The 20,671-nt window shown below is 42.8% G+C and overlaps 2 long non-coding RNA genes across 2 annotated transcripts; one reads left to right on the top strand and one right to left on the bottom strand.

Annotated features, from left to right (window-relative positions):
• Positions 1–4,024: 4,024 nt before the first annotated feature.
• Positions 4,025–10,891, bottom strand: LOC309871093. The gene is made up of 3 exons (XR_014315028.1): positions 10,793–10,891; positions 7,143–7,188; positions 4,025–4,099 (listed from the first exon to the last, which is right to left on the bottom strand). It is a non-coding gene; the product is annotated as an uncharacterized lncRNA (long non-coding RNA).
• LOC309871092 lies at positions 10,813–17,154 on the top strand. The gene is made up of 3 exons (XR_014315027.1): positions 10,813–10,903; positions 15,269–15,410; positions 17,022–17,154. It is a non-coding gene; the product is annotated as an uncharacterized lncRNA (long non-coding RNA).
• The last annotated feature ends 3,517 nt before the right edge of the window (positions 17,155–20,671 follow it).

The following is a 20,671-nucleotide window of genomic DNA, read 5'->3' as shown; positions in this document are numbered from 1 at the left end:
GGTGATAGGCCATGTGCCCTAGAAAACAGCCTGACGCGGAGCTTACGGGCTAATGTTCTGCTGGGAGATGCAGTGCCAGAATGGTGGGGCAAAACTTGAACACACTGTTCACGGCATTATGAGAAAACACATGTAGTGGCTGGTCCATACAGAGTGCCCCTGGATAAGCCATCAGTAACTACCACTCCTTGGAATAGCCCATCAGAGAAGGAAGGGGGCTGGTATGTCTGCCATTTCCTCCCGTCTCGTACTTCTACTTCATTACATTTTCCCCACAGGATACCTGCTTCAGAGTTGTATGATCCAGCCCCTCTGGGCATAGAGAAAAAGAACTGCTGTGCTCAGTGACCAGTGATGGGGAACTGCATCGCAGCGAGGTAGGTGAAGGAGCCCTAGCCTCCCTGGTGCTGGCACTCTGGGTCCTGGGCTCTCACTGTGGAAGGCTCAGTGGAAGCCATCTCAAAAACCCAGCCACCATCCTCAGCGAGGCCAAGGTCAATGACAATGCCAGGAATGGTGGTGGCTGGTGGAGCTTCCCACCCAGCAAACGGAATAGAGCTCAGCAGGCAAGGCAGGCCAAGCGAATTTGGGAAAGCACATGCATCAGGTCCCATATACTGATCACAGTTTGTGATCACAGAAATGGCTCTGGCGCTAGTTCCTAGAAAGGAGCCTTAGGGACGTGTTGAGCAAAGGAACTCTAATATAATCATCTTCTCAATGTGATTGTTTTAAGGATAGTGTTCTAATAGATATATATTCTATATGTTTATTACAAACAACTCTATCCTTATTTTATATTCTTTTCATTTTCTCTAAAGCCTCTCTATACAAACCAACTTTTACTGAAATATGTTTAACATTATAGAAGACAGGGTGAGCGGGACCTCTACATGTGCCAGTAACCTTAAAGCTGTTTAAGGGGGTGTGGTGAAATGTTTAGTCTAATCTACCTCAGTGTGCAGAGGCCAAGCTGGTATCGTTGATGTACGTTTCCATTGAATTCAGTTAGCACAGATGACTTTGATTTGCACCCAAGCCTTAAAAAAAAAAAAACAAAAAACTGAGACTCAGAACACAAAGACAAAAATCTAAAAAGCATTATTGGTAATCGGGTGCTTCTGAATACTGGAGATTTTTAGCACCTGACACTGAGCATAAGGGAGGTAAGCAAGGAATAAAAACTGTCTGTTTTTAAATCTCTATCAGATGTAAAGCTCTGTGATGGCTAATTTTCTGTGTCAACTTGTCTGGGCGGCAGAATGCCAGATTAACTGGTAAAACATTATTTATGGGTGTGTCTGTGGGGTTGTTTCAGGAAGAGATTAGCAATTGAATTGGTGAACTGAGTAAAGCAGATGGCTTTCTCCAATGTGTTCTCAGGGTCCACTCCCTGGAGGGAGCAAATAAAACAAAAAGGCAGAAGAAGGAGGGAATTCACTGGCTCTCTGCTTGAGCTGAGACAGCCTCCATCTCCGCCTGCCCTTGAACCTCCGCGCACCTGGTTCTCAGGTTTTCAGACTCAGATTTGGACTTAACACCATCAGGCCCCTGATTCTCAAGCCTTTGGACTTGGACTGATTTACTCACTATTGACTTTTCTGTGTCTCCATCTTCTAGACAGCAGATCATGGGACTTCTTGGCTTTCGTAATCACAAGAGCCAACTCCTAGATGTCTCATGTACGTGAATATATATATCTACATATGCTATTAGCTCTGTTTCTCTGGAGAAGGCTGACTAATACAAGCTCATATCCACTTCCACATAAATAACCCACAGTGATGCTAATCCTGGTCTTGAACGTTTAAAGAGATGAATACCCAGCCAAGACTGCAAGGAAACCTCCTAATGAGCCTGCAGTCCTCTCCCATCCTAGCTTATCTCTGAGCCTTTAACTTGTCCCTCCACAATCACCCATGTGTTTCCCAGCTTCTTCTCAGCCTTGACCCCACTGGCCTGACCCCACTGGCCTGCTGTCCCATCCAGCCATTCCTTCATGTCCCCAAACACGTCAGTTATATCATAGCACAAACCTCCTATTTAAAATGATAGTTCACAGGGTACCTGGGTGGCTCAGTTGGTTGAGCGACTGCCTTCGGCTCAGGTCATGATCCCAGGGTCCTGGGATGGAGCCACACATTGATCTTCCTGCTCTGCGGGGAGCCTGCTTCTCCCTCTCCCTCTGCCTGACGCTCTGCCTACTTGTGCTCTCTATCTCTGTGTCAAATAAATAAATAAAATCTTTTTAAAAAATTAAATAAATAAATAAAATGGTAGTTCACAACTATCAGGGTTCATTTAACCCACCAAGGCTTTTTTTTTTTTTTTTTAAATAACAATTTCCAGACCCCACCCAAAATGAAATCAAAAATTTCAGGGCTAGAACCAAGACACTTTATTTTTATTTCTCAAACCACCATAGATGATTCTGAAGAGCAGACATGGTGATGAGACACTGAGTTAGAGCAGGAGATTTGTCCTGCTTCATGTAGTCCCCGCAACTGCTTCAGCTTCCTTCGCTTTGGACCTGCCTCTTCTTACCTTGCCATCTACCTGCTATTCTGGGCACCAACCTTCCTCCTTAATAATTGCTCCCAAGCTCTCATTTCTATCCAGTTCGCTTGATGTCCTGACCTTAGAGTTGGTTGTGTCATAACAGCTAGAACCTCAGAGTTAGATAGCACCCAGGAGATTCCCTAATCTTACCATCCTCTCAGCTGGAATGTTTTTATAGCCTCCCTACCAGAGTTTTTTCACCTGGGTTCTGTAAACTTCAGTGGAAAATATTACACCTTCACTTTCCTTCTGTTAGGACTATAAGCAATAATTATTTGTAATTTGTAAGTGATAATTATACCTTGAACTTAATCACCATAGATATCACAGATAGTTCATATTAATGTAGTTATCACAACTATCTTAACATCTTATGTATTCTCCTTATGGCCTCAAAATGAAAGTCATTTGATCTCATACTAGATATTATTATTTAATGTTATTAAGGAAGAACACACAGTACTGTATTTCAAATATTTTAAACATTTTCATCTTTTTCAAGATAAATGGTTTTCCTTATAGATCTATGTATTTTTACTTCATATATCTAACAACAGTATTCTCCACAATGAGATACCACTACATGCACACCAAAATGGAAAAATTTAAAAGATGTACAGCACTGAAAAACAACTACGTGGAGTGATCAGAAATCTCCTATGTTGTGGTGAAGGTATAAAATGGTACAACCATTGGAAAATGTCCACTACTTTCTTATAAAGTTAAATATCACCTATAACATAAATATCCTATTTATTTATGCATGATAAATAAAATGTATGTCTATAAGACTTGCACAATATGTTCATTGCATCTATATCCATAACTGTTAAAACACGCACACACATGCACACATTGGAAAGAGCCCAAGTGTCCATCTATAGAAGAGTAATGAGTAATCCATGGATTATAGGAAGATGGAGCACCATTGGAACACCACTCAGTAGAAATAGTCATAATAAATGAGCTACTCATGCGTGTAGTATTAGCATGGCTGAATCTCAAAAACATGCTAAGTGAAAGAAGCCTTACCCCAAAGAGTACATACTGTGTGTTCCATTTGTGCAAATCTCTAGAACAAGTAAAGTTCATCTATGGAAGAAAAAGAAATCAAAATGGAGGCTGCCATGAGTGATGCGCAGGTGAGCACTGGCTGGGCAGGAACGAGGGTGCGACTTCCTTTATTGAACTTAGGTTTCAAGACTCACCCTTGTTGGTGCATGGGCCAGGGCTTCTATCCTTTTGGGTGCTAAGTAGGACTCCTTGTAATAACCTACCAATTTTTTTTATCAAGTCTTTTACTCATGGACACTTCAGCTATTATGCTTTGGGCGACTATGGGGATGCTGTTATAAAAATTCCTGTGCATGTTTGTTTTAGGACCTAGAGCTCCTCACCTTCTGAAGTTGACTTGATGTTTTCCTTCCTGATCAGGTTCTGCTTGAGCATCCTCAAAATCTGGATCAGCAGCATATCCCTCTTTCAAAAGCAGCCTTGGTGTACGTCCATTGTGTCTTTTGCACTGGAGGAGCATAGGTAGCTGTTAAGGTCGTCAAATAAATGAAGAAGACATCAAGAAATATCCCATTGTCAGCCTCCATTACTGACTAGAGCTAGCTCAATGCATTTCTGGCACCAGCTGGTCTTTCTCAAATCCTTTCTTATACACACACCATTTAAACTTTGGCTATCTTCAATCCTACTTGATTAAACAGTCTTCTCTCATATAGCTGCTATCTGGAGGCAAGTGCACAACATTCTTAACCCACTGAGCCACCCAGGTGCCCCAAGTGCACAACATTCTTAACTGGAACCCAGAGTCCATTCTCTGGCCACCCTTTTATGGAGACTGTTGTTGCCCTTACCTGATCTCTAGTGTTACAGTGCCATATTACTCTTCCAGGATATCACAACCTCCTGGTCCAACTAACCTCTATAAGAAGCCTAATTCTAATGGTTGACATCTGAACAACTCTGTCCTCCATTGACCCTCTGTCTAGTTTCCTGTGCCTAACCTCCAAGTCAGGCCACTTCTATTACCAATTACCCAAGCCTGGCTAACGTCTTAAAAATGTTCTGATTGGGACCCTTATAAAATCTTTCCATGTAATCTCAGTGGCACCACAAGTGACTTGACAAGGAAGGAGCAACATGGAGTGCTTCACATCTTCTGTAAACTTCTCAAAATTTCATTCTTCAGTTCTTACTTGAAACAAATGTTTCACACACACAAAAAGATTATTGTCCCCCTGAGAGCTCCCTTTTGAATGTCGTCTCTCCTACCTTAAAATGATGCCTCCTTAATCCTGTCTCTAAGTTTTCTTAGGTTCCAAATTAAGATTCCTCTAAGGGGGTGTGTTGGGTGGGTGAAAGAGAAAACATGCTTACTGGATGCCTTCTACATGCTAGTTTCTATGTTCCATTTAACAGTAAGTAGAATATATGAGTTAGGAATTTTGTTCACTGCTAGTGACAGAGACTGGAAGTAAACACAATTATACAATATCATGTCTCTTCTGGGTAAAGGACTTCATAGGTCGGCAATCCAGGAGAGGTATAACTACCCCACAGACTCAACACCACCACATCATCTTTTGACTTATTCTCTTTAGGCAGTGATTAGTCACATGACCACACCAAGATGTAAGGCAGTTGGAAAATGTCTAGCTGGGTACTGTCTTCCTAAATGAAATTGGGATGTTTTGTTTGTTTTGTTTTTTTAGTTTTTTATTTCTTTTCAGCGTAACAGTATTCATTGTTTTTGCACCACACCCACTGCTCCATGCAATCCGTGCCCTCTCTAATACCACCACCTGGTTCCCCCACCTCCCACCCCCTGCCCCTTCAAAACCCTCAAATTGTTTCTCAGAGTCCATAGTCTCTCATGGTTCACCTCCCCTTTCAACTTCCCTCAACTCCCTTCTCTCCATCTTCCCTTGTCCTCCATGCTATTTGATATGTTCCACAAATAAGTGAAACCATATGATAATTGATTGTTTTTTCTAAAGAAGAAGAGAAAATGGATATTGAGTGGGACATAGAAGTTTCTGCAAAGTGGCAGATTTCAAATTGCAGAATTAGGCCTGTTTTATGCTAAGCTCATGCTGCTTCTGTGTCATTAGAGCTCTCTGGTATGTTTTATACTTATATTCTTAGAGAACTGCTGGACAGTTTTCAGGGTGTTAATCACTGCCTCCTTAATGCCACACCTTTGCTTTTCTTCTCCTTCTAGCATTGTAAATATCTGAACACACGTCATTCTTCCCCTCTTAAAGTCTACCAAGGACTCAACTCCTATGTTTATCCTTATAGCAAAATAAGGAGCCCAGTCCGTTGTTTTGACAGGCATTTGATAATTGATAAATGATTATAGATCTAAAACGCATTTGTCCCTCTTTGTCCAGCACATGCTCCAACCCCTTTGTAACAGTTTATAGAAAAGAAACAGTTTTCATCTTTGCTACTCCCAAATTCACCTGTTCCACCATTACTTGGAGTATGCTTTTATTTTAACAAAATAATTCCAAAAGAAATGCATGTGTGATGGCTTGTTGGCTACCAACTAGAATGGGAATTTTGCCAAGCTTTGTACATCCATTTTGCTCTCAGAATGTCAGTATAACGCTCTCTACCTCTCACAGCTCATTCTTAAGAGACATCATCTCAAACAGCTAAAAGATATAACACTTTACTGTTGTTACACTTAGGAGCAAAGGCAGAGAAGACAGAAGGGCCTGTGGTAGTCTAACTACTGCCATTACAGTGGATTATGAGGTAAGAGTGTTTATGTAGCTTTTTAGAACACAAAATTCCCTCATAATACTATCTGGAGATTGCAAAAGGAAAGTGTTAATGGCAGGAAATGCTAGATTTAGTAAAAATATTCTCTATGCTTTGGACCACATTATGGAAAGATATGTTTTATAAGGATAATTTTATACTGGGTGTTTACTATCATCTGCAAAGTGGTATGAGTTTGTTTAGAAGTTAACTCTTATCAGGCCCCCAAAGGAAGATATGGAAAGGAATTAGTCTACACTGTAAGATAGATAGATAGATAGATAGACAGAAAGACAGGCAGGCGGACAGATAAGCTGAGACATGGAAATATCAGTGGTGTAATGTTGCAGAAGGACAGAAATTCAGTTCACAGTCTTTGCTTCCATGTGACCCCAGGTCGCCAAAATGGTGAAAATATAGCTCTTCCAAATAAAGAACCTTCACAGGAAGTTACCCAGGATGGAACAATGCATAACATGAAGGAGTCAAGAGTTGGGGATATTGATTCTAAAGAAGAGGAGACCTAAAAGGACATGATCACTAAGGAGAGGAGCAAGATTTGGCTTTAAGGAACTCAAGGGGTAGGACCAAAATGATGAACCTATAGAAGATAGACTCCAGCTCATTAAAAGGAATAACTAAAACTCAGTATCTTCAGAGCAGTCCAAGTAGCCTGAGTGGGAAGTGAGTTCTCTGTGGCTAGAGGAATTCAACCAGAAAGTGGATGTCTGTTTGGCAAGAATCATCAAACAAGAGACATGAGCAAAACCACAGCTGTCCACCCCACCCCCAAGATTTCTTACCAGATTGTTGCGAGTCTCCCAGCAAATCTCCTTGCTTTGGCCTTGACTTTCAGGAAAAAGAAAAAAGAAAAAGAAATCTATAGGACCCTGAATGACCCTTCTGAGAGTAAATCAGATCATGTCACGACTCTGCTCAAAACCCTCATCTCGCCTCCTGTGAAAAGCACAGTCCATATAATGTTCTAAGGAATCTGTAAAATATGGCCCCCCTCCCGGCTACCTCTCTGAACTCATCTCTTGTTACTCTCTCCCTACCTCATTCCCCTCCAACCACATTGGCCACCTTATTATAACTCGAATACCTCAGACATGCCCCCACCTCAGGGCCTTTGCACCTGCTCTTTCTTCTGCCTGGAATGTCCCCCCTCCAGATATTTCTATCTTGGCTGGATCTGCCACCAATTACTTATCTTTTTCCAGATGTCACTTTCTCAGTGAACCTCTCATAGACTTCCTCCACTCTTGTACCCTCATCCACTAGCCTTGCTTTATTTTTCATGACACTCTACACCATCTGACATATCATGTTTTTTACTTGCTAATATATTGTCTTCCTTCACATGAATGCAAGTGACATGAGGGCAAGGGTCCATCTCTCTTTTGTTAACAGGGTACATCCAAAGACCCTGGAGGAGTGGCAGTGCCTGGCATAGGATAGGTATTTGGGAAATAAATGTTGATTAAATGAATGAATGAATGAATGAATGAATGAATCCTCAAAGACCGGGTTCCAGACTTCAGGAAATGAGGCTCTGGAAAGCCACTGGATAGGTTTAAATAAGGTCATCATATCATTACTTTTGTATCTAAAATTATCTCTCCAGCAGAATCAAGAAGGGAGACTTGGGGTTCCAAGTGCACACAGCAAGTGGGCCTCAGAGAGGACTAACTTATAGTCCATGCAAGAGGGAGAGTGCTGTGCTTAGAAGAGATGTTTTTGGACTTAAAACTAGGCAGCAAGATTCCATTTTGGATGCCGAGTTTTATCTGTACAAAGTTATTGGGTTGCCTGAGAGCCCTTTCTCCTGGGCCCCAAACTTCATCACTACAAAGCCACATGGTCAGTGCTTTCCTTTCCAGTATGGTGAGAGGGGGTGTAGGAATGTTTTCCTTGGCTGCCATAGTCTCAAATCAGGACCAATATAGGATCAAGTCCAACCAGAGCCCAGATCTAGCCCTCCTCCAGAACAGACCGGACATTTGGTGTGTGAACGGACAGCCCAGAAACCAACCCCAGTTTCCATTACAAAAATAATAAAAGTTCGAGGGAAATGAGATTGGAAAACCAAAGTAAGTAGAAGACTCAAGACATCCTCTTATTTGTTTTTCTTCTGTTTCTAGGCCCTGAGCCAGGAGGGCCCTCTTCCCAGTGGTTGCCTGGTTACAGCCTGAGAGGTTCGCCAGGGTAACATCTGGAATAAAGGTGGGTGGGCAAGGAGCCAGGGCCTGCTCAACTTGAGAGGGATCTTAGAAAGAAAGGAAAATAGAATTTTTTTTTTTTTTTTGTCTAATTACTGCCCAACCTTGAGGACAAAGGAAGGAAATATTTGAGATAAACAGAAAATATGTTAAAAGGTTTTCTTTTAAAGGGTTATTATAACTCATTAACATAGCAAAGGAATAGGAAGCATCAGGGAACTCTGGAAATTGCAGCCATTTTAATTAGTTGTGTTTTAGAGTGGACATTGGTCACTCATGACCCTGGGCAACTCTGCATTTTGTCATTTAGTATTATTTTTGAGTGTAGCCTGGTTTAGGATAAAAGGAATTACATGAAAATATCTAATAATTATAATGTTAATATTAATCACAAATATTTATCAGTTGTTTACTATGTACTACTCTATATGCATTATCTCATTTAATCCTTGTCATCCTTTAAATAAGACTGAGCCTCAGAGGTGGTAGGAAGTTTCCTACTGAACAGCTCTTCACAATCATCATAATTGTTCCTAATATGATAATTTAAGACCACTCTTATTTTAACTATAATAGAACACCTGAGAGTAGTATAGGACATGCCTCAAAAACAAACAAACAAAAAAAAAAACCAAAAACACAAACTAGATATTTTTGTTCAGACAGAAATGATCCCATGGTTAAAACCTGGAAGCCAATGGTAAAATAAAGATAAGGGTGCCACAACTAGAATGTAAATTCACAAGGACATGGCACATAATTGTTCTGTTTCTGACTGCACCTGTAGGTGCAGCAGACACTGGCACCTGGTACTTGCTTAATAAATGATGGTGAATAAGCCAGGTAACTACCAGTTTCTGATAAGAAATTATCAATACATAAATCCAAGATGATCCCTACTTATTGGTGATATTTGACCCAAGAAGAGCTCTTGTTGCAAAATATTCAACATAAGAGTCTACTTAGGTGATCACTGCTTCCCAAACTAAGATCCTGTTGGATCTTTGGCTCAAGAGCTTTTTCTTCTATCGGTCAGATGGGTGTAAAGGATGATTATGTAGAATGTTGAGTTCATACAATTCAAAGCACATGCTTACTTGACACCCACAGAGTGCCCAGCCCTCTTGAGCCAAGCACAGATTCCTCAGTGGATTAATCACTGGGATTGCTTCAAGATACACAAGGCCCAGCTACAGAGGTGGGCACAGAAGTGAAGAACTGGATTAAGTGCAATGCCAAAGCATTGTATATGCATGGAAGAAGGAGGTAGCTTGATAGTTAGGAAGACGTTGGAGAGAAGATATGGTTGAGTTGAGTTGAGTTGAGACAAGTTTTGAGGTGGTGATTGTCAGGCCCGCAAATGAGGAAAGCGTATTCCAGGAAGAGGGACCCACTTGCACAAAGACAGAGAGGTGTGAACATGTGCACACTGCAGGTGGAGTGCTAACTGGCTTGATGTTGGGAGATGAGGCAGGATCACTCATTCAAGGGCTCCCACAGCCTGTTTACAAGTTTGGATTCTGTTCTCTAAATAACAGAGTATATTATCAGGAGTAAGGGTTGGGTTGGCTGCAGACAGTAAGAAAGGAGTATGAAGCATTTTGTCACACATGAAGGAGGGGGCACAAGTTTGAAGAGAAGAGAACATGGCCAGGTTTGGGGTGTACTCATTGCTGTGTGTCTTCAAAGCAGCCAAACAAGCAATAGAGACAATGGTTGGACATTCCAGACAGTGATGGTGACTGGAGAGAATGTTTGGGGATTCACATTGGTGGAAAGGGAGATGATATGCTGGCTCCGGGCTGGGGAGGGGTGGTGATGTGTGGAGTTACGATGCTTTCCCTCTTCTCATGTAATGCTATAGAATCCATGTCAGGAAAACATCAAAAAGCTACATGTGTACACATCAAGTCTGCATTCAATGTCAGGATATTCCAAGACTCTGGAGAACCACAGAGCCTCAGTTTAGAAACTCTGGAGTACAGGAAAAGTGAAGAGGGGTCATGCGGCATTCCTGGCCGCATAGTAAGTCTGGGTGGTGGAAAGGTCAGAGACATTCTAATAGGAGAGTTTGTAACACTGCCCCACCCCAACCCTACCCCAGACACAGGCGTCCCAGAAAGCCAAGTGACATTTACTTCTGAGTTCAAATACTCAGATTTAGTGGAGTAGACTTTTGGACTCTTGTGAACTCTAAAATAGTTGACAACCCCCCCTTTCCACCTTCTTACCCATATTTCTTCTTCCATGTGCTGCACCATACTGATGAGCCTTTACAGGAGCTCCATGGACCCCCGAGGAAGAGGCTGACCAGAGAAGTTCACTTCAGATTCTTCATAACTGTGAGCTACTTGCCACGGAAACATCTATCCTGGTGGTGAAAAGGGGTTTTCTCTAGAGCTTCCCAGGATGAGCAAGAGTTACTTTAAAAAGCAAATCAAAACATGATAATGACAGAAAACAGCTTCTGGACTTAACAAGTGTTCTTGTCCTTTCCACAGCCGGCCTCCAAATCCCAGCAGCCAGGTCTGTGACTGTTGCGGATCATTTGTCCATAAGTAAAGCAGTCAGGGCACAAAAAAGCCCACATCTTTCCTGAACTTCTCTGAAACACTCCTGAGTCCGTCTGCCCCCATGGCAAGTCACAGCCTTAAGTCCCTCTCTCTGGACCATCTGGTCTTGTTTAAGGCAGGCGGCTGCCCTGTTCAGTGGTCTCCTCACTCCAGGATGATCCCCTTCTCTGGCCTTGGTCCCCTACCTCTCTCCCCCTATCCCCACCCCTGTCTGTCTATCACCCACACTGCCTTTCAGATTGTCTTTCTAAAATGAAAATATCAACTTATACCTTCCCTTGCTTAGACTGGCGTTCAAAGCCCTTCTGATCTGACCCCACCCATCTCGCTCACCTCCTGTCCCCTGGCCTCCCATTTCCCCACATCCTGCCTGTCAACCTCGCCACCCTACCTCCATCCCCAACACACGCCTTGCTCTTTACCACCACCGTGCACATGACTATCTCGTTCTAGAATATCTGGTGAACGCCAACCTAGTCTTCAAGGTGTACCTCAAACACTGTACCCTGTGGGGTAACCCCCCTCACCCCTCCTCACCCCTTCCCCAGGGAAGACCAGTCTTCCTCCCGTGAGCTCCCGTGAAGTTCCGAGCTCTGGGCTCTAGTAGCACGTGTTGGAAGGCATGGATTATGCTGCTTGTGTAGGAGTGTTTACAGGCTTGTCTCTCCCCACACTGGACTTTGAGTTCCCTGACACCAGTGGTGTATCACTCAAGCCAAGCCAACTGCACGGATGGAACCATCCCCAACTTTCTCCTCAGCCAGGGAGAAATTCCCTTTTATGCAGTTTCCTAAAATATTGACCCAAAGAAGCATGGGCATATTTGACCTCCTTAGAAACACTTTTCCGAGGCAGGGAGTGACATGTGAGTTGACGAGGGACTCCTTCTAGGGTACATGATATTTATTTTTCTTATTAAAGTGGGAAAAACCTGTAGCAATTGCTCCGTGTTGCCACGTGTACTTAGGTCCAATATTCTATGTCATACTTGCCCCAAATTCAGTCTGTTTTCACCTCCATTGATTCGTATGATTTCATCTTCTCTCCATTCCTTCCCCTCCCCTTCTCTCTCCTTCTCTCCCAGCCCCTTACTCCCTGCCTAGTCACACAGCAAAAGTTCGAGGACTGCTTCCTCCCCATCCTGTCTTGGGGGACACTGAGCCATGCTTCCAAACGTTCATGTGCCTGTGAATCACCAGTGATCTTGCTAAACTGCACAATCGGATTCAGCAGGTCCAGAGCTGAACCTGAGAGCCTGCTTTTCCAACAAAACCCCAGGCGATCTAGACTAGCCTTTAGGGAACAAGAATGTGAAGCACTGGGTGGGGGATGAATCAGATAGACACTGTGCTCTCAACAACAAGATGACCTCGAGTGCTAGTCCCAACTTGGCCTCCCTGGCAGGGAGGTCCCTTCTGTGTCCGCCAGGGCTACCGCTCCACAAAGGGCAAATTCCTGCTTTTCTTAATTGAGATATAATTGGTAGATGGGCAGTTGCCAGAGGTGGGAGTGGGGTGAGCAAAAAGGTATTAGGTGGTCAAAAGGTACAAATTTCCAGTTATAAAATAAGTAAGTCCTGGGGATGTCGTGTACAGCATGGAGACTGTGGTTAATAATTCTGTATTGTCTATGCAAAAATTGCGGGGGAGAGTGGATCTTAAAAGCTCTCATTAAAAGTTCTACTTGGGGGCGCCTGGGTGGCTCAGTCATCTGCCTTCAGCTCAGGTCATGACTTGAGGGTCCTGGGATCGAGCCCAGCATCGGCGAGTAGGGAACCTCCTTCTGTCTCTCCCTCTTTCTCTCCCCTCTTGTACTTTTGCACTGTCTGTCAAATAAATAAAGTACGTAAATAAATAAGTACATACATACATACATTCCTAAAAATAAAAGGCCTATTCATCATTGAATGGGAGAAATACGTACGAGGATAATGCGGGGCTGGGGAAAAGGGAAAGAGAGACAGTCCTTCTTTTGCCACCCTCCACCGACATGAAGGTTTGGGAGGTGAGACAGGCCACAGCAGCATCCCCACGATGCTGGTGTTCCTCTGAAGCACCAGCTGAACCAGCTATGAAAGTTCAGATTCTGGCGTTAAGACCTCTAAAACAGCAATGGACATCTCACTTGCATGCTCAAGGAAGGCAAAGGAAGAGACTGAACATCTTCCCACAGAAGGACCCAGAGGCCAAGGGGCCATGGGCTCCTTCTTGCTGTCAACCGCAACCATGTCTCGCCACCGCAGGGCATTGGAGAGTTTCTAGGGGGTAGAGATCGATAGGTGGGAAACTGTGGAAGTCTTAGCAGCACCACGTACTGTCTCTGAGAGCGCTGGAGGAGAGAGGGGGCTTTGGTAGGACTCCGCAAGCTTCTGCCCAAGTCCGTTGCCATGTTAAAACAACATGAAGCTAGGAAACCAGGAGGCTCAGGAAAGAGCACAGTTTTCTTACAGCTGCCTAGCCTCTTTTTTTTTGTTTTTTGTAAGATTTTATTTATTTATTTGACAGAGATCACAAGTAGGCAGAGAGGCAGGCAGAGAGAGAGGAGGAAGCAGGCTCCCTGCTGAGCAGAGAGCCCGATGCGGGGCTCGATCCCAGGACCCTGAGATCATGACCTGAGCCGATGCTGCCTAGCCTCTTCTCCATGCTTCAAAAACTGAGAACCCTTGTATTCCCGCCTATGGCCTGGCAGGTTAATCGTTCCAGTCCACTGCCTGGTCCTTCTTTATCTTTCTTTTTTTTTCTAATTGTGTCACCCGAATTGTTAGTCATCTGTCCCTCTCGGGTGCAGGTGAGCTTCCATTATCTTGTTCATGCATTCACCCTCACACCTCATCTCGCAAATACTTCGTGTACACCTGTCGTGTACCAGATACTGTATATATGTTTTCACGAATGGCAGTGAAAATAAAACATAAAACAGGATGGAGTGACAATACAGCTCCTTCCACTTCTCAGTCGAGGTTCCTTTGTTCATAGCATTCTTTGGTTATTGTTAATTAAAAACTGTCTGAATTGCAATACTATCCAGAACACGTACCTCTGTCTTGTCTCCACGGATATCAGGAAATCACATTTCAAGTCCCTGATTAACTTCAGGCATATGATCTCTTTTCTTTCTCCTGGAATGACCAACCTCAAGACCTTATTTTTAAAAGAATGAATGGTGATTTAACCTAATTCCTGATTTATTTTAGCAAGTGCAACCTGGCTTCCGGGGATCGTAACTTTCCTGACTAAATGTGCACAAGTGATCTCTGTAGCCTTCCATTGTCCAATGGTGCCTCAGAGCCGGGAGTCACTGCTGCAAAATTTGATAATCCCTCTTTATACACCTTTACAGAATGTGACTGTCTTTGTCTGCCTACATTCCTCCCTCTTATCCACCTTTCCTTGAAAATCACTCCGATAAAATGAGCCTATTTTCCTCACCATTGGTAGACATCATTCAAAAACTTGAGCCTGTCAGAGACAGGTCCCTGTGCAGCTGTGTTGGAGATTTACAACCCTTCTTCTTCGTTTTATTTATCATAGTATTATACAATTACCTAGTTTTACCCTTAAAAATGGTATTTAAAGCGTGCCCATTTAAGAATTCATACCCAGAAAATATTAATGAGGTTTGCCTCTGGAGAGCTGGATTTACAGGGTAGGAGAGATGGAGGGGTACTCTGCCTTTTTATTGTATACTTCCTAGATCACGTGTGTGTGTGTGTGTGTGTGTGTGTGTGTGTGTCGGACATCTGATCTTTACACAAAAACAATTTTTTAAAAAATACATTTTCTGAAGACTGTGATAGATGTGAACCAAGAATTATAGGACCTAGTGATAGGTATTCCTACCAATCCTTTTAAGGCCCAGGCCACACTGCATTGTCAAGGAAAGGACAGAGCCCAGGAGGAAAACCTGCAAGCATCATCTGGGATGCCTCACCCCCAATCCCGTTGCTTAGCCCCACCTCCTCACCAGCAATCTTGTTCTCCCTCCTGACCTTGTCTGCATGACTTGCCACGATGTCTTCACACTTTTTCACCTGCGATCTCAGCACTCGCCTCAGTCTCCCTGTCTCAGTCTCCCTGTCTCTGTCTTCTGGGCTCCTGAGTTCATTCTAGACTGAATTCATCTCCTTCTTTCTAGCACGACACATGAAGACTGACTCATGCGGACAAAGCACCAACTTGAACTTGGGTTTCCTCGAATAAGATACCTTCAGATAAAGCCAAGTGCATTTGAAATGAATTGTTCCTATGGTTTCAGAAGCTGTCACAGAAGGGCTCAGGTAGGTGTCTAAATATGGCACCCTTCCCTTCCCTAGTCATTATTCACTCTTAGTAAGTTTCTATTGTCCATCCTTTCCCCACCCCCAGTTTCTATCATTCCTGCCTCTACCACAAATGCATTTATGATTAGACTTAAGCATGGGGAAGGAGTTTCCCCCATATTATTTGTTATGTCTCCTCAGGGACAATAGTGTCAGTAAACCAAGCCAAAACCTCATCTGACACTCTGCTTTGATCCCAAAAAAAAAAAAGAATTCTCAGAAGATAATGTAGCATCGCCTGTCAAAGACTGGAAACCATCTAGTTGAGAACACACATTGGCAAAGGAAGCCCCCCTGTGCTCTGAGCGCACCTGCCCAGGTCAAAGGTCAACTACCTGGGCTCTGATCCCAATTGCTACCTCTTGGGCAATCTCATGACACCACCCGCCTGGTACTTTTAATCTCTTCCTCTCTACTGACTACTTATAGTCAGGCTACCAAAAATTCCATTGGTTTTCATCTTAAAATAGAATAAAATAAGCCAAACAATACCCTAAAAGACCAGTTACATCAAAACCTCTGGGATGGAGGGCAGGCATCAGTATTTTTTAAAAAGCTCTCCAGGGGAGTCTCATGTGCACCCCAAGTGGAGAGCTGGCCCTCAAGAGAAATCTCTGGAAGAGGCAATTTTCCTCTTTTCACCTCACTCCTCTGCACTCCCAGATTGTTTGCGTTCTGGTTCTGACCATCCCAGACTGACTTAAGGACACCACCAACCCTTCACCCAGCGGCCGCTTTTCTGATTTGTCTTCTTAGGTGCAATCTGATATCCTTTGCCTCCCCTTGCCTCATTGAAAGCCTCTCCTCTGGGATAATTTCCTGCTTTTCTTCTAAACTTGGACTGCTTCTCTTCATTTTCCACCATGGGCTCCTGTTTTTCCAGTTTGGAGGTGGAGTGAGGACAGGAAGCAGCCTACATAGCAAGATTCTCCCCGGGGCTTTTATATGGCTAACATTCTTATATGGATAATCGTGTTCGAAAAACATTCAGAAACAACAACAACAAAAAATATTAAGAAAACTGAGCTAATTCCAAAAAATGCAGGCAAACACCAGGAAATGGGGTAGAGGAGACGCCAACCAGATGCTGTTCAATGCCAGCTGGAAGTTTGGGATCAGACCCCAAACTTGGCTCAGATAAAGCCCAACAGCCAGATTCCTCCAGAACAAAGCTCCCAGGGACCTAGGGCCAAGCTTTTTCTCGGTCAGAGCGACGGCAAGGTTGGGGGCAGAACCCAGTGACATTAGTTTCAGTCTCCTCTACTGTAAACCCCAGAATTCGCTCTTCGTTGGTCTTGGAGTTCTATTCAGGGAGGGCAAACCCACATCACACCACTTTGACTCCTGGGAAAAGTGCAAAGAATTAAGACCAAAAGGCACGTTGGGGAAGGATCTGAGAGCCGGGCAACTGCAGCCATAGCCCCTCCCGGTCCCCAGGATCCGAGGCTGTTACGGTTCTGTTTTAAAATAAACTAAGATTCAGATGAACAGAAAGTTTGTATTTCACATTAACATTGCGGCTTTTTCTCAGCTGGGTGTTTTTATTTTCTCTGTCACTTTGCATTACAGGACTAACGCAGCTTTCCAAAAGAACAGTTCCATCAGATAAGCAAACAGCCTGAAGTGTGGAGTGTCCATTGCCGCATTTGATGTTCCCTGACTCAGGGCACCTTTGGCCATAAAGGTCAATGGCTGTGAGCCAAGAGCATTAGCTTCAGGCTCAGCTTGAAACTGGGCTGGCAAAGAGGCCATACCACGTCTTCTGTGCTGCCTTGCATTTTCTCATGGGCCAGCCAAGAGGCAGCTGGGAAAATCACTCAGTGTAACTTGATCTAGCACAGCTGTGGGCACTGACTACTGCCCCCAGCTGCCTTAGCCCTCCCCAGTCCTGGGCAATGAAGACTCAGTTAGGAAGGATGACTGCATGGCTCTGCCCATCAGGAAAATGAGTTCAGAAATGGTCACATTCTGTATATAGCAGTCAGCCCACATGTGGGTGAGAAAGAACACAATACACACCCACTTGCTTCCATCCTAAGCCCTTACACATTGCTTAAGGCTTGGTCATCTCCTATACTTGTTCTTGATTCTCACCCTTGATGCTGTGAGTAATGTAGCCCAAGAATCATGGCCTCCCAACTCAGACCTGCCCTCCACAACACCTCTTTGAGCAAACGTGCTATATGCACATCCTGCTAGGCCTCCTGGAGTGAGCTTGACTTTGATAGAATGAAGAAAATCCTGTCAAGGCCCAAGTCCCTCTGCCACTATCCCCCACCCTTGCAATAAGACTTCTTACATATCAACCTTAACCCAAATGGAAGTTGACTTGGCTTTACTGTTGGGCTCAGTGATTTAAGTGACTTTTCCTCAGGGTACCTGGCTGGCTCAGTCAGTAGAGCATGCACTCTTGATCTCACGTTTGTAAGTTTGAACTTCATGTTGGGTGCAGAGATTACTTGAATATAAAATCTTAAAAGAAAAAAAAAAGTGACTTTCCTTTTCCTAGAGCAAGCAGTTAGTCCTTCCCAGGACCCAACTCATGATGTTTGCTCCCCACTCCCTCTTTCTTGTTGGGAAATCAGCATATCTTCATCTAGGACCAACCACCACTGGGTAGAAGGAGTTGCTATGGGAACTCTTAATTTTTGCACACCAATGTCACTTTGGCAAACATGGGTTCACTCCTAGAATCTTCTAGACTGATCACATGTTATAAAACTGCAAAATTGTTTCTAGAACAAGAAGTCATGTATTTTAATAAATCAAAGGGTAAACCCAAATCCATTTTTAAAATATAGGCTCGGGGCACCTGGGTGGCTCAGTGGGTTAAAGCCTCTGCCTTCGGCTCAGGTCGTGATCTCAGGGTCCTGGGATCAAGCCCCGAATTGGGCTCTCTGCTTGGCAGGGAGCCTGCTTCCCCCTCTCTCTCTCTCTCTCTGCCCACTTGTGATCTTTGTCTGTCAAATAAATAAACAAAATCTTTTAAAAAAAAATAAAATAAAATATAGGCTTTCATGACACTATGAGAAATGCTGTGATTTTCCCTCACCCCCAGCAATTTATTCCTAAGTGGGCAGACCTAGTAAACTGGCTACGAGAATAAGAATGTGGCTCAAAGATAAGTTTTCTTCTTTGATATCTTAATAAAACACTCAAAATGCCCATCAATCCTTATGCTCATGGAATGGACATATCTGGCTAATCACTTACTTTTAATGTTTTATAATTAGAAATTTTGAATTTAGTCAGAGTAATAAAGTGAACTCCCAAATTCCCATTACCCAACTTCAACAATTATAGACATATGGCCAATTGAGATTTGTCTATATTATTACCATTGGTTCCTCTCCCAGATTATTTTAAAGCATATCCAATATATTTATTACTGCATCAATAAGTAGTTTCATATTTATCTATATAAAACTGGAGCTTCATTTTTAAACATAATTACAGTATCACAACTAAAAAATTAACAATAATTTTTAATTTTATCAAATCCTTAATCAGCAGTCAGATTTCCCTTGATCTTCTTATAATTTATTTCCCTGGATTTTCCTGTAAAACTCAAGATTGAAATAAGAGACATACATTTCAACTGCTGACATATCACTTAATTCCCTAGTTACATTAGCATTTTTCTCCATACTCCCCTTTTTTTCTCTCTCTCGCCTTTTTCTTTCCTCTTCTTTTTTCCTTACAATTTGTTAGTTGAATAAAAAGCTCATTTGTCTGGGTTTTGCTGTTTACACCATTGTGGTGTTATTTAGCTTGTTCCTCTTTCCACTGTATGTTCTTAACAATTAATCATTCCACGCTTAACAGTTAGTCATTCCACCATTCCACTATAATTTCTGAACCTACTTTTATGACTAAGGACCCAGCAGGGCTTCCTCATCTCCATTCTAAACCTTAGGCTTCTATCTCCTTAATGATGGAAACCTCAGGTTGTATTATGTACTGAAAAGAATACAGGGTTTAAATCTGTCATCCACCTACTAGATGATCTTGGACAAATAATATTCACACTCTTTGATGATAAATGAGTATACTAGTATCACCTTGAAAAGTTAGTTTGAGAATTACAGGTAATTATTATAAACAGGAATTGCCCTGAGTGGCACATCACATGTAGCAGCAATTTTGGAGCCAGACAACCTTGAATAAGACCATTTGTAAAGTGGGAATAAAATATCCATTTTTGTCCTTAGGATCAAAGAGAAAACGTATGTGACATATATTGCCCAGAGCTTAGACCATAATGAGTATAATAGTTATAGATGACGATAATGGTGTCAGTTTATCAAAGAGGCTAGAAGACAGGGGAGATTGAGTTCAACATATTTTTTTCCAACATTCTCTTTGATACATGCTTCCTTCCCATAATTCTCATTTTATCTTAAAAACCAAAAGCCAAAACTGTGGGTAAATACAAAATGCAATGAGAATATAGAAGAGGGAACAAATAATTTTTTCCTGAAAACACCAACAAATACTCCTCAGGTGTCTTGACAATTGGACTGGGTCCTAAAGATGACTAGGTATTTGCCAGTTAGAAAAAGGGTATATCAAGAGGAATAGCACTGGCAAAGCACATCACAGAGAAATTGGTTGGGATTTATCTTATTGGCAGTGAGGATTGGGATGACGTGGGATTTTTAAGTAGGGGAATCTTTTCTGTGATAATCTTTGTCAAGGTGAGAGGAAGGGAGCAAGTGGGAGAGTTCAAGGGACATTGTGAGAAAGGAAAGTAGGTTAGGAAAACATGTAATATACCAAATAAAAGCTGGTAATAGACTAATGTAATGTAAAACCACATATGTCTGCCATAATTTTTATCAAAGGATTAGATACAACATCTCTGAAGATTGCATTAAGAGGGTAATATCTTGGAGCCCCTGGGTAGCTCAGTCGGTTAAGTTGCCAACCCTTGGTTTCAGTTCAGGTCATGACCTCAAAATCCTGGAATTGAGCCCTTGATGGTCTCCATGCTAAGTGGGGAGTCTACTTGTGGATTCTCGCTCTCCCTCACCCCTCCCCCTGCTCATTCTCTCTTTCTCTTTAAAAAAAAGAAAAGAAACGAAGGTGACATCTTGCCTGTAGTGATCATGGAGTTGGTATATTTGAAACTGAACTAATGAATAAACAGTTATGTAGAACTTATGCTCAACAATAAAATGTGGTTCATGGCTTTAAAAGGGAACACAAAGTTATTCCTA

This window comes from Mustela nivalis (genome assembly GCF_964662115.1).
Source record: "Mustela nivalis genome assembly, chromosome: 8".
NCBI lineage: Eukaryota > Metazoa > Chordata > Mammalia > Carnivora > Mustelidae > Mustela > Mustela nivalis.
The sequence above is the reverse complement of the archived record's forward strand: the minus strand, read 5'-3'. Positions and strand labels throughout refer to the sequence as shown.